Source organism: Bufo bufo, chromosome 5 (assembly GCF_905171765.1).
Source record: "Bufo bufo chromosome 5, aBufBuf1.1, whole genome shotgun sequence".
In the NCBI taxonomy this organism is placed as follows: Eukaryota; Metazoa; Chordata; class Amphibia; order Anura; family Bufonidae; genus Bufo; species Bufo bufo.
The window spans coordinates 209,981,906-209,993,904 of NC_053393.1; the positions used below are offsets into that span (position 1 = coordinate 209,981,906).

The 11,999-nt window shown below is 44.2% G+C and overlaps 1 long non-coding RNA gene across 1 annotated transcript; it reads left to right on the top strand.

Moving 5' to 3' along the window:
* The first annotated feature begins 12 nt into the window (after positions 1–12).
* Positions 13–11,571, top strand: LOC121002188. Its single transcript, XR_005779243.1, has 3 exons — positions 13–122; positions 1,044–1,047; positions 11,560–11,571. It is a non-coding gene; the product is annotated as an uncharacterized LOC121002188 (long non-coding RNA).
* Positions 11,572–11,999: the final 428 nt, after the last annotated feature.

Genomic DNA, 11,999 nt, shown 5'->3' on the forward strand with positions numbered 1-11,999 from the left:
AAGCAAGTGTATGGAGGAGCAGAGCAGGCTCAGTCCAAGATGTAGCTGCCTTTCTTTCCTCTGGGCCCTGATCAAGCCTGGAGAGAACAGACCAAGAAGTCACAGCAGCCCAGCACAGACAAGTGAGTCTATGTACGAATATAAAGCAAGCCTAGTGAAGATTAGAGCTGAGTCTAGCCAAGGGACTTCACAAGCACCAGTGACCAGGAGGAACTTAAAGGTACCTGCACACAACTGGATGATTAGTGAGCAGAATTATCCTTTTTTACTAAATGCCTACTGGGACATAGTAAACCTGAATATTTCAGGAGAGCATCCTGCAAGAAATAATGTAGCAGACAGTTTGCCTGCCACGAGGGAGAATGCCCTTATTGGATTGCTCAATATAAAAGTAAGAAAACCATTATTAGTGATGGACGAACATCGGCCGGGACGATTCGCGAACGCGCGTTCGCAATCAAATGTTCGCGAACCACGCATTTGCGGCGGGCCCTATTCACTTTATGGGCAGGCGAACCTGAAAAACCTTCAGGTCATATTTGCAGCCAGCAAACACTTACTAGAAGTACACAAATAGTCCCACAACATGGACAGTGATATACCAGAGGGGGATCATTGGCAAAAATTCCCACAAAAAATATGTATTTTAATCAGGGGGCCATTTTTTTGCATCTTAAAAGGGAAACTCTCAAAAATGTGCCCTGCTGGAGCCTAGAAAATTTTTATTTTAGGCCACGGGAGTACGGGCCCCAAAAATTAGGCATTCACCTGACAGAAAAGAACTTGTGATTATGTGGCTGGAGGTACATTAGGCGGTCACTGGCTAAAAATTTTACTGTCGGCCAGTGCAGGCCCCAAAAATTAGGCATTCACCTGACACAAAAGAAGTTGTGATGATATGGCTGAAGGTACAATAGGCGGTCACCGGCTGAAAATGTTACTGTAGGACAGTACAGGCCCCAAAAATTAGGCATTCGCCTGACAGAAAAGAGCTAGTGATTATGTGTTTGGAGGTACATAAGGCGGTCACTGGATAAAAATAGAACTGTAGGCCACTGAAGTAGAGGCCCCAAAAATTAGGCATTCATCTGACACAAAAGAACTTCTGATTCTGTGGCTGGAGGTACATTAGGTGGTCACTGGATAAAAATTTTACTGTAGGCCACTGGAATACAGACCCAAAAAATTTGGCATTCACCGGACAGAAAAGAACTTTGGCTGCTGTGGCTGGAGGTACGTTAGGCGTTCACTGGTTAAAGATTTTACCGTAGGCCACTGGAGTAGAAGCCCCAAAAATTTGGCATTCACCTGACACAAAAGAACATGTGATTCTGTTGCTGGAGGTACGTTAGCCCGCCACTGGATAAAAAATTTACTGTAGGCTACTGGATTACAGGCCTCAAAAATTTGGCATTCACCAGACAGAAAATAACTTTGGCTGATGTGGCTGGAGATACATTAGGCATTCACTGGATAAAAATTTTACTGTAGGCCACTGGAGTACAGGCCCTAAAAATTTGGCTCTCACCTGACACAAAAGAACTTGTGATCCTGTGGCTTGAGGTGCATTAGGCAGTCACTGGATAAAAATAGAACTGTACGCCACTGGAGTATTGGCCCCAAAAAATAGGCATTCACCTCACAAAAAAGGCCTTTTATGCCGCTGTATATACATAAGACAAGGACCATTCTTTGTTCTGGCTGGTGGCGGATATGTGTGGGCAGGCATGAGGAAATTCAATTACACCAGTCCTTAAAAGGACTTTTGTGGCCCTATTAGCTAGCGTTTGGTGTCCCTAACAGTCTGTCCCTGCTCCACAAAGCAACCTCTCTCCACACTGACAAAATACAGAATGTAAAATGGCAGCCATATCGGGTTCTGTTATAGGGTGGGGGTGTGTCCATGTGCTGAAACGTCTCAATTGGCTGTCCTGTCCCACCTGATGGATGTGTCATGGCCTCTTGGGTCAAAGTTTGGCGCAATGCAAAAGAATATGACACACGTGAACATCGCCATATGTTCGCATGTTTGGCAGATCGCGAACGCTCAAAGTTCGCCGTGAACCGACCGTCGGGCGAACCGCAAGGCCATCACTAACCATTATATTCAGTACCTAAATGCTAGAGATTGGACTTAAAATAGAAATATCTAAGAAGAGAACTTTTGTCTTGCCTGTAAAATAACAGCATTAGGAAAACTCCTCAACTGACAATTGCCAGACCTGTTATAAGGATCTCAGCTTAATTAACATCTGGATTATTACCTTTGATATATAAATGAACTGTACCAACTGTCCTGAGACCACTGATTCAGTAAAAGTTCAACTGTGTTTTACTACAACTGACTCCTCATCCTTTCTACTACCCTCCACATTTGCACCTTACGGTTCTGGTGTCACGAACACAGGGGCCCAGCCACCAAAGCACCCTAAACATACCCACTATCATCAAGGGCACCTCAACTTCCATCTGGCTGGTGTTCCCTGCAATAGAGAGTGTCCCGGAGGATTTAGTGCTGTCCTTCCCTCCATTACACTGCCGGCCCAGGGAGGCTCTGCTAACCGTGAGCAAATGAACTACTACCCCCATCGGCCCACCGTAACTCATGTGTTGCCCCTGCAGTCCGGTATGTCGCACATACACTTGTCATAGAGAGCTATGCCCATCACAGGTATTTATCCACTGGAAATAAACAATAAGGTTTCTACTGGATGACAGCAAGCAGAGATCTTAAAAAACGCAAGAAAGTATATTGAGAAATTTTATAACTTTTCATCACACAACAAATGTCTCATTATTTGATATTTTAACCCTATGTTACCAGAGAAATGTAAACCAGTCAGCTCTAGAATCACTTGTATAACAATAGCCAGTGGTCTGGTTGTCATGGTAACACCACCTTTCCAAAAGTGGGGGGGAAATAGCTGTGCGTCTTATAAAGCGAATACTAGTGAGTGCTTCCATAATGGAAGCTCTCACTAGTATGCTTTAGGTGACGGGAGTAGGGAGTGAAGCGCTTCAAGCGCTTGTAATACTCACCCTCCCGGTCTTCATTCCTGGGGACGGTGCTGCACTGTCCTGACCCCGTACAGCACCAGGACGTAGTGCGCACACTATGACCTGACGCTGCACGCTGTCAGGTGACAGTGAAGTGCCGGCCGGAGAAGACATGGGAGCGTGACTGCTGCAGGAGATGGAGAGGTATGGCGCAAGAGAGGTATGATACGTTATTTAATTTTTTTTGATCTGAGGTCTGATGGGGGTTCTGGCAAGGAACTCTGATTGGGGGGGTCTGACAATGAGGGCTGATCTGAGGTCTGATAGGGGTCTGGTCTGAAATAAAGGACTTATCTGAGGTCTGATGGGGGTCTCACATTGAGGGCTGATGTGAGGTCTGATGGGGGTCTGAAGTAAAGGGCTGATCTGAGGTCTGATGGGGGTCTCACAATGAGTGCTGATGTGAGGTCTGATGGGGGTCTGAAATAAAGGGCTGATATAAGGTCTGATGGGGTCTGACATGGAGGTTGATATGTGGGTCTGATGTGATGTCCTGTTATGGGGGTCTAATCTGATGTCCTGATATTTATGGGGGTCTGATCTGAAGATCTGATATGAGTTCTGATGAAAAATATTTTTTTCTTATTTTCCTCCTCTAAAGCCTGGGGTGCATCTTATCATCAGGTGCATCTTATAAAGCAAAAAAATACGGTAATTTTTTAGAATTCACCAGTCACAGCGACTAACACATCCACAACATAATGCACTGAAATGAATGCACAAAAATGATAGCCATCACTAGGGGGAGCTATTGTATACATATTTATATAGGAGATTTATACATATGTATACTGTGAGCCTGGCATTCAGGACACAGACGTAGAGGGTAGCTCCCTATAGGCGGCACTAAGAAATTTGACACATCTCACTACAGCGCAATACATATTAATACCAGGGTATGAAATACGGTCTTAATACATTCCCCAAAATATCTGATTATATATTACAGTACATTTCTTATTATACTTTACCTCCCTTTTGTCTTAGTGAGTAGATGTTTTTTTTTTTGTTTTCTGTTTTTTATGGATCCAGAGATCTCCCCATTCATTGCTCTCCTAGATTTATATCAAACTGATAGCTCAAGGGGAGTGTCTTTTTTTGCTGCAGCTAAGGGGGCGTGTTCATGCTCTTCCTATCACAATTCAGGAGGCAGTTGAAGTATGAAACTGAGCATGTGCAGCCTTTTCAGTGAGCTGGACAAAGAAATAAGAAAAAAACAAACAGCAGGTGGCGCTACACAGATACATTTAATTGAAATGCTCAGTGGCTGTACACCATTTTTAACTACATGCAATTACAAAAGTATGACAAAAGAATTAAGATCCAGATGCTGGTTTGAAAACTGTACAATGTTTTTTTGTGGGACAACTCCTTTAAGGCCTCATGCACACAGCCATGTTTTTTGTCCGCATCTGATCCGCATTTTTTGTAGATCAGATGTGGACCCTTTCCTCTCGCCGCAAAAGATGTGGAAAGCACATCCGTGGGCTGTTCACACCCACAAGTCCGTTCCGCAGCCCTACAAAAAAATAGAATGTATCCTATGAGGACAAGAATAGGACATTTCTGAAGGAGTAAACAAAAAATGGTGGCAGGATCTACTTTTGCACAATAAATTTTTTTACTTTTTTTATCATTTGGCGGAGTTTTGAGAGCCTTGGTTTTTGCAGGAGAAGCTGTAGTTTTCGATATCATTATCACACTTACCAACGTTTTAGTTGGTAAAATTGGGACATCTAAGCATTTACATTTAGCTAACATGTTTTCGGCCTGGGACAGCCCCAATTTGCTGTGACTTTCTCTGAAAACCATGGACAGTCCCACCAAATTCGGGACAGCTGGCAACTATGCATTATGGGATACATACAATGATGACTTTTTACTCCATTACACCTATTGTGTGAATATGATATGATCAGGGTTGCCAACCGTTTTTTCAAATTTTTCCTTTTTCTGGACAACTTATCCCAAAATCACTGACAGTCAACATTTTTTACGGAAAAATTGAAAAACCATGATGAATGATAAAGATTATAATGTCTGTAGGTCAGTATACTGATAAGAACTCATCACTTTACTATGAGCTGGAAAATGATGATAATTACCACCAAAATAATAATAATAATAACTACCACCACACTCAAAAAAATCATGTACATGTCTATTGTTTTTTGTGGACACAGGGAAATTTTTTTTTTTACGGACTGTCCATACATTTCTGGACGGTTGGCAACCCTGGGTATACCCCTATTCTGTGTCTTTTTCTGGCACCCCAAAATAGGAAAGCTGTAAAAGTAGTGATGTATTCACATAGCGCATATTCACCCATCATTTCCTAATAGAAGTCTCTACCATAACATCAGATTTATAGTAAAAATGATGAAATATAAAAAAAATTATTCAGCCACCATATCCTAGCAACTAAGGGGTCTCTCATCCATAAATAATGTCCAAACAATAGCAGATAAGGCGCAGGACACAGAAACTTTTAGAAATGCTTTTGCTTTATATATCCAGCGCAGTATAAATACAGAATCCTGCATCAAAGTTCAATATACTGTACAATCAGTGATGGCTTCGAGCAATATTCACCTTCAGGCGTTAGTAATCAAGTAGTCCTTATAGTCCATAAGAGGTTGGAAGACACATGGGGACGCTGCTGGACAAGAACAAGCATTGAAGTGTTGGAAAAAGAAGGAGGTCCAAGTGCTTTCCAATGACCTATGGACTACCGGATTGTATATATAGTCCAGCAGTATATAGAAGGGGATCAGGCTTCAGAGCTTGACCTAGAACTGGCCTCCTAAAATAGAGCAACAGCACCTGAAATCCAGGACTGTCCCACCGGATCTGGCATGATTGGGACTCGGGAGGACTGTCATAGCCTGAAGTTCCAGAGTGGCTGTAATATGACCCAGTGGCAGTCCAAATGAGAGGGTTGTTTGCACTGCACCTCTGGGCTGAAGATAATCCAAGTCCTTTCATGTACTCATATGAGGCTCAGACTGGCCCACAGGGGAACAGGTGTCCCTGAGCATAGTTGCCAACTGTCCCGAATTTGAAAATCAGAGCAAATTCAGGCTGCCCCGTGTCGAAAATAGCCGGGGGTTAACAATAACCTTACAGACAAATGAGTGTTTCCATTGGAGTTCAGGTGGACCCAGGGACAGGGTGTTGGGTGCCCCGATTTTACCAACCTAAACTTTGATAAGTATGCCTGAACAAGGTCACTCCCTTAGTCCACCCAACCCCTGCACAAGTGGAACATAGCATAGTACACTGACTGTACTACATACTTATAGGCAGCACCTCAACCAGGCTATATTCATACAAAAGATAATAATCCAATGTAGACAGCACTGTAGGTTCCGTTTATGCCTCCAAAGAAGAGGAGGGGAAAGGTTCAATACCCCAATTGAACAGGTAATCCCTAATGTACAATATGGAGAGAGCACTCCTCTTGCCACCAATGGAACAGACTTTAGTAAGCATACTTGATAAAGACTGTCCTATGGCCCAAATGTATCTAGAATAAAAAGATCACTTGGTGCCACAAGGAGTGCCGTCTCAATATTGTACATTTGGGATTATATGCTCATACAAAAAATAGGGTAGATTTTGTAACAAACTACCCAGTTTATTATTACAGATGCATCTCATGGCTGAGGTGACTTCTAGGCACAGGGGCAGGGCAGCAACTATCCTCTTTCCCGAGAACTCATCTCCAAGTGATGAGGGGACCCCATAATCAGTCATCTTGCAGCCTCCTGCTGCTGTCTGTCGCTGTGTGAGCTTTGTTCCTGGCTTACATAAATAGAGGGCCAAGGCAAGAACCAGTCAGCAGAATACTGCCAGCCTGAGTGCAGCGTCCCACATATGTGTGTAAATGGGACACTTTAAACATCTGTCTTTGCAATGTATGGTATTTCCTGTTATCTGGCTGGCAGTGTCCCCGAAGATGTTGCCAGAGAACAGACCATGCAGGAGAGTCCGGATCATCAGGGCGTGGACTGTGACGCTCAAAGAATAGTCGGACTGTCGCTACGCCTTGCCCCCTATTTAATAGGGGAATATGATGACCTCTTTGTTGAAGCTTGAGCAGAGCATGTTTTACATCACTATTCCTACCGCAGTGCGGGAGATCAAGTGGTTTCCAACCCAGCAGGAGTGTCTGGAGAAGGTCCAATGGATCAGGACCCATCTCTGCAGCAAACTGGTTAAGGTCAAGCCCGGATTTGCCTATGGGAGCAAGAAAAATTCCGGACCATCAAGAAGAAGACCCAACGGAAATGAGCTTTATACCTGTAAGTAGGCCGGCTGGCCAATACTAAAATGGAGCCTGAGCCATTGTTTTAGTGAGAGACTCCTTGTTGTTTGTTCAGTGGTAGTTTGTCTATACCACTCCGGAGCTCACTACCCCTTTAAAGGACTCTGCTAAGGACTCCATCATTCTGCAATTTCCCAGTTGCACTTTATTTTTGTGCCATTTTATTCCCTTCTTACCCCATTCTCAGGTTATCTGGAACTTTTAAAATAACCAATTTATGCAACGTTCAAGAACTGTACCCAGAAATACATTTTTCTATGCCCTATCCTATGCAATGCACAGCCTCTTATAAATCAAAAACTTTGCACTTTAATTAACCCTTTGGATTACAGATTGTTTATACCCCAAATCAGGGATAGACTTTGTCTCAGGACTATGTCATGGACTGCATTGCCCCAAATGTGAGATCGCCGCCCATTTTGTCCCCGTCAAGTTTATGTTAAATGTAACTATAACCCCCCCCCCCTCATCATAAGAAATGCACCCATGTAATGCAGCAAGCCCTAGGGTACATGGGTGCATTCTTAAGGATGAGTGGGGTTATAGTCGCATTTAATATAAACCCTGCCCAGGAACTCTATTGTCCTAAGTGTTTATATTAAATGTAACTATAACCCCCCTTGTCCTTAAAGGGGTTGTCTGCCTTTTTCTTACTAATGATCTATCCTTTGGATAAGTCATCAGCATCTGATCGGCAGGGAGTCATCAGCTGTTTGAGAAGGCAGAGGTGATTACAGTAGAGCGGCGGCCTTCTCGCTTCTTCCTGCAGGCCAGTGATGTCATGACTATTAAATGTCATTATAACTAATGTAACTATAACTACCCTCATCCTTAAAAATGTACACATGTACTGTAGGGTCTTGGGGGGGGGGACATTACTGGGGGTCATAACTACTGGGGGAGCACTAGATGGAACTGTACTACTGGGGGACATTATTGGAGGGACACTGTGGGGGATATTACTATGGTGGGGCAGTGTGAGGCACATTACTAATGGGGGGCAGTGTGGGGGACATTACTCCTGGGAGTGCACTGTCGAGGACAATACTGTCGAGGCCACTATATGAGAATTTTTATTACTGCGGACAGTATAAGGGGCAACACTGGAGGCACTAGAGACTTTAAATACTGGAGCACTATAGGGGGATTTTTTGTACTGGGGCATTATTACTTGGGGCACTATATGGGACATTATCTTTAGTGGGGGCACTATAATAGCATTTTACTGGGGGTACAATAGACGAGTATTATTGTTGAGATAATATTATTAATGGGGGAACTAAAGGGGGGCATTATTATTTCTGGAAGCACTATAGGGGCATTATTACTACTGGGGACACTATATGGGCATTATTATTAATATTAAAGAAGCCATTTTAGGGGGCATTATTACTATTGGGGGCACTATTATTTCTGCAGTATAGTATTTGTGGGCATTGGGAAGCACAGCAGGCAAAGTATTGGGGGCAGCAGCAAGATAAACACCGGTGGGTCACCATGTTGGGGAGTTTGTTTTCAGGACGATGGAAAAGTGAGGAATCTGACCTGTCTGCATAACAAGCTTTGCAGAGACGAAACACAGCTGAATTTGTCATGGCGGTCTGGGCCAAATGGAGAAGATGAGAAAAGACAATGTCTACATCAGAGGAGAAATCACTGGATGTAAGAGGTATGTACAGCTGTATTCTCATGTATGTATTGTAGTGCTGGCAGGCAGTATGCTGTTGGTAGGGCTGGCTTGCTGCTGTCTCACCTCTTTAGCCCCCTCCTCTATATATTAATTAGAGACAACTGGAGGAGGAGAGAACCACAGAAGGACAGCTTCTGGGGAGGTGTTTTATCCTTTTTTTTATATTGACTTGTACTATGGTATTTGGTTCTGCAACATGTAATATACTGCCCAGCAGAACCAAATGCCAAAATGCAGAACAAAATACTACTTCAGAAGAACCAAACACCACAGTCTAACAAGAAGTCCTGCTGGGGCAGTATATTGTGCTGCACTGTGGTATTTTGTGCTGCTGGGGTAGTATATTGTGTTGCAGTGTGGTATTTGGCTCTGCTGGGATAGTATAGTGTGTTGCAGTATGGTATTTGGCTCTGCTGGGACAGTATCATGTGTTGTACTATGGTATTAGGTTCTGGTGGGGCAGTATTTTGTGCTGCTCTGGAGCATTTGTTCTGCTAGGGTGATATATTGTGCTGTACTGTGGTATTTGGCATTGCTAGGGCTGTATAATGTGCTGTGCTATAGTATTTGGTTCTGCTGTAGAACCAGATACCAAAGTATGGCACAATACACTGTCCCTTTTTGGTATTGCTGGCCCCATCTACGTTTTTGCCCCACCCACTTGAGTCTACCCTGCCTACTCATGTTGGCCCCACCTTCTGTCAATTTAGGCAGGGAGTTTTCAGACTTGGTGCCTAGGGCGGCACAGCTACAAATACAGCCCTGGTCTTAGTCACCCCAGTCCGACAGCCCATACCTCCCAACTCTCCCGGATCTGGGAGGTATATCCCATTCTCAGCTGATTGTAATGGTGAAGCAGGGAGCCATCGGCCCCCACTTCCCCATTCACCTCTGCTACTTGCGCTCCACAGCAGCACAATATCTGTCACACAACAAGCTGCTGGTCTGTATAGGAGGAGCGGGGCCTCCCAGGAATCAGCCTCTGCTCCTGCTACATAGCATGCATAATTTATGACAGTATCCTGCTGCTGCTGGGGAGAGCTGGCATCTGAGCTGTGATCATTTCCTGTGAAGGGGGCACATATCTGGGCATAACTACTGTGAGGGTACACATCTTGGCATATCTACTGTGAAGGGGGCACATATCTGGGAATAACTACTGTGAGGGGATACATCTGGGCATAACTACTGTGAAGGGGCACATATCTTGGCACAACTACAGTGAGGGGGAACACATCTTGGCATATCTATTGTGAAGGGAGCACACAGCTTGGCATAACTACTGTGAGGAGGAACACATCTGGGCATAACTATTGTGAGGGGCACATATCTGGGCATAACTACTGTGAGGAGGCACATATCTGGGCATAACTATTGTTAGGGGGCAAATATCTGGGCATAACTACTGTGAGGGGACACATCTGGGCATAACTACTGTGAAGGGAGCACATATCTTGCCATAACTACTGTGAGGGGCACATATTTAAGCATAACTACTGTAAAGGGGCACATATCTGGGCATAAATATTGTAAGGGGGCACATATCTGGGCATAACTACTGTGAGGGGGCACATCTGGGCATAAATACTTGGAGGGACAAGCATAACTACTATTAAAGAGGCACAATGTGGGCATAACCACTATGAAGGGGGCACAATGTGGGCATTACTACTGTGAAGCGGGAACATATGGGCATAACTAATGTGAGGGGTGCATATGGGTATAAATACTGTGAAGGGGCACATTGTGGGCATTACAACTGTGTGGTGGCACAAAGGGGGAATAATTACTATATGGGGGCATTAAAATTACTGGATGTGTATAGTTATGGTTTAGGTAGAGTTAGAGGCGTGACCTAGTATGAAAAAAATTGCGGCGGCATGCTGCGCGTGCCACTCATATTGGCACGATTTTCTAAAGTTGGGAGGTATGCAACACTGTAACTTAGTATCAGCTCATATGTATAGTGTAGTGGCAGGATGTATGCTCTGTGTGCATACAGGAAGCAAGGCACGCCACAGAAACAAGAAGTGGGTATTGACCGGTGCTTGAGTTCACACTTAGTCTTAGAAGACTCCTTGAGACAGCAGGAGGTCATAGGTATGCCTATTTCTGCTTGCCGCTGTAAGAATATAGAATTCACATTTTTAATGTTCCCTTTATACTCACTTTATGCCTGTCACAGTGTCAAAGTGCTGTGTATCTACAGGGTCCAGCAGAGGGGGTGAACCCAAAGTCCAGGAGTGCTGGAGAAGGTGTTTCAACCTGGTGGGTTTACACAGCCTGATAGAGCAAGCGTGTTAGGAAGGCAGCGTTTCTTCCTGACAACTGCCTGCTCCTCAGTGGAGGTGACTGCGGCATTTACATGCAGTGATCACCTCTACTGTATGGGGATGAGCAATGGTTACTGCTATCACTCACCCCCATACAGATCCATTGCTTCTGGGCAGCAGAGTGCTGTTTAGACAATGTTTTTAAAAAGAAGGCAAAAACACCACCTAATGAACAAAAATGCCAGTACCAAAATACTTTTGTAGGTTCTGCCTTTTACATTTCCCACATACCTTCAGCTTACATCTAGAGCTGTTGTTTTTGCAATGCAGTGGCAAAAAAAGCCACTAAAAATGCAAAAGTGCAGAAAAATGCCAGAAAAAAACCTATCTGTGAAATGTGTTAGGTTACCGAAGTATCCACTGCCCTCATAATGCAGTGCTCCCAAGAGTACCCTTGCTACTGAGTCCTTGGCCACTAAGCAGGACCCATGGGGCTCATGTGACAAATTTCACAGTAGCCCTGACGTCTTTGAAGCAGTCAGGAGGATGGGGTGCACCTGTTAGGTTTTTTGAAACCTCAGCCCTTGTAAACTCCACTTCAGCTTTTATAGGAATAGATTCCTTTAGGCTCCATTCACACGTCCGCAATGTG